Below are 3178 nucleotides of genomic sequence, written 5' to 3' on the forward strand. Positions count from 1 at the left end.
CCGAGGGCGGGGCTCGCAGACACTGGCCCCGAGGGGCACTGGGGTGGGAGGGGGGGACCCGCAGACAGCTGCAAAGGCTCCCCCACTGTACCTGGTGAATCTGAATCCGCCTGACCTGGGGCCCGCCCCATCCTGACGCCTGACGAGGGTCCGGCAGTGGCTGCTCTGAGATCCTCCAGTTGCAGCAAACATAACCCAGCACCTGTGTCTCTATCCTGAGTTAGAAGGGTTCCCGCTGCCAATCACAGAAGCCCCCGTTCCAATGAACAAAAAGACTCACCTAACAGGAAGGTTCAAGAAAGGCATGAGTTTTGGTGACAACTGGATCCCGACTCAAACAAGGTCATCAGGCCTCTCTCCCCATCTGTCTGTCTGTCTGTCTGTCCCTCTCTCTCGCTCTGCCATTCAGCTCTGCTTGGGACGGTGACGGTCAGCAACCCCAGGCTACAGCGCCCTGCGATAAGGAGCAGAGGTCTCCTGTCTCCCGGGGCCCACATCTCAATCCCAAGCAAGGCTCAAATGGCTCTTCTTGGGTCGTGCACTGTGGCCAAGAGGAGGGGACCCTCCACTGGCCCAGCTTGGCTGGCTGGGATGAGGGGGGTCATAATTAGCCATTCCCCAGAGTGCCAGGGAGGAGAGGACCCCAGGGGAGGGAGGCAGGCAGCCAGAAATGACCCTGATGCAGACTTTCAACAAAGCATCTTCACAGGCATTGCCTCATTTGACCCCCATAGCAAACCCCTCCGGGTGACAGGGCAGGAATGATACCTGCCAGAGAGCCTGGGTGCTACCCAGTGCTACCCGGAGCGGCCGGGGCCTGACCCCAGACCATCCGGATCCAGAGCAGTGCTCTCTCTGGTCACGACACTGTCAAAGCTGCTCTTCTGGGGCAGACACGGTGCCCGCCCACACCCCGGGCACAGCCCCCCTTTCTTCCCACCACAACCCGGAGGCTCTCGGCCTGAGGGCTCTCTGTGGAAACAAGAACCTGAACGTCTCACACTCAAGGGCAGGACAAAAGTGCTGAGGCACTAGGGACTCATGAGCAGCCCTCCTCCAATGACAGGCCAGGGATGCAGAATAAATACTCCACTGCTCGCCCCTTGAGGGGGACGACTCTGGAAACAGTCTACACAGTTCCGAGAGGCCCCCGTGGCCCACAGTGGGAAGCTGTGCATCCACACCCGCGGCCTCACTGGCCCCCTGGCCTCCCGTTCCTCCGGGCCACCTCCCAAATAAACAACCTGCACTCAAACTCTGGTCTGGGGGTCTGCTTCTGCAGAATCCCAAATTAAAGTGCTCTGAACACACTAAAACAAACTATCGTCAATAGAGCAGATATAAGTGATTCCATACAGTAGCTAAACTTTCAACAAGTACCCTCCACCCCAGAAGGCACAGAGCTGGACGTGGTCCCCACACTTCCACACCGTCAGCGGCAGCCACTGCTAATTGATCACAGCCCCCTTTCTGATGTGTCCGAGCGCAGGGGGAGAGAGTATCCTGACCACCTAGTCATGTCTGGCGCTGGTAGAAAAGGTGGGGGCTACAGCAAGTGCCTCGCCATCTGCCATGCCTGCTCCTGCCCACGGGCTGGCAGAACCCATAGAGTCATTCAACAAACATCACTGTCATAACGTCACCAGCTCCTGCAACGGCTAATGTTCCTTCCCTCCACCGCCAGCCTTGCTAAGAGTCACGTGTGCAGAAGTATCAGCTGGAAAATGCCGAGTCCCCAGATCATCTAGCCGTTGGACCGAGGAAATAGAGATGCTGAATGCAGGAAGCCCCCAGCGTCAAACCTGGCCCACCTGGATGAGGGGCACCGCTAAAAACAGGCCTGACTCACACTTGGCTGGAAGGGCCAAATCGCAGTTCCAGCAAGCCCTCCTCTGTCTCCACACCACCTTAGGCGTCCACGGAGCAGAACCGGGTGTCCTGTACGGACAGCCCGGCGTGGGCAGATCACACAGCCGCACAGCCGCATAGATCCGGCTCTCGCCAAGAGTCACGTGGCCCGGGAAGCACCTGAGGGCTCAGCTCCCCACGTTGCACGGAGCACATCGGCAGCATCTGGCCAGGCCTTGAGCCCACTCAGAGTCCCTGCACAGACAGGGCCGTCACCTAGGAAAACAGAATTACATTTTCCACAGCGATGAAATACATCTCTAGGGGGTATTTACCAAAATGCATGCTCTGTCTCCTAAGGGACAGTATGATTCCTGCCAATTAGCCTGAACAGGAAGCCCAGGGTCTTTGCACAGCGTAAGGACAAGAAAAAGTCAGAGAAGGAACCCGAGTGAGAAAAGCAAAGTCCAGTCAGGTCCACATTTAAATTAAACAAATTTTATAGTGACAAACAGTCCCTGATTTATACACAGGCTAAGTTCCAGGGCTCTGTTTCCAAGTCAGTCCTTTGGAGCTTGAGATGTATTTTCCCATAGAAACTGTGTTCATGGGTCATCAGGTTAACCCATAGCTGTCTCTTCCTCCAATAATGTATGAAAGTACGTTACCATTTTCACTTTTCCGGTTCCCCTCAACATCAACTCTGGCATTGCTTCTGTGAGAAGATAAATCCTGATGTCCAGAGCAGATCAAGGGAGGCCCTCTCTCCTGGTGGGGGCAGAGGTGGGGAGGGCTGGGTGATGGGTGACAGAGCTCCCAGGGGCATGGGTGGGGGCAGGGAGACCTGGTAGGTGGCCATCAGCCTTGTGCCTGAATCCCAGCACCCCCTTCAAGCTTTGGCAAGATCTGTAACCCCTTTCAGCCTCGGTCAAGTCATCTCCGAACAGTTCCCACTTTATGTAGGCATTCTTGGGAGGATTAAGTGGCAGAAAGCACATAAATCACAAGTTACTGGGCTTGGCCCCAAACAAGAGCTTGACAAATGGTGGCTGTTATCTTTACAGCCTTTTGTGTGACCTTTTGTGCACAGGAGAGAGCTTGATCGTCAAATCTGAGCATCTCAGCGTTTAAGGGGGTTCACTGAGTGTTCCCAACAAAGGGCAGGACCACATCTGTTTTACTCTAATATAATTCCCCTGCATGGCCCATGGTAAGCTCTAATGAGGATTGGATAGATGAATGAATGGATGGATGGATGAATATGGACGGGTGGATGGATGAGTAGGTGGATGAATGGGTGGGTGGGTGGATGGGTAGGTAGGTGAATAGA

The sequence above is a fragment of the Balaenoptera acutorostrata genome, chromosome 8 (assembly GCF_949987535.1).
Source record: "Balaenoptera acutorostrata chromosome 8, mBalAcu1.1, whole genome shotgun sequence".
Classification (NCBI taxonomy): Eukaryota; Metazoa; Chordata; class Mammalia; order Artiodactyla; family Balaenopteridae; genus Balaenoptera; species Balaenoptera acutorostrata.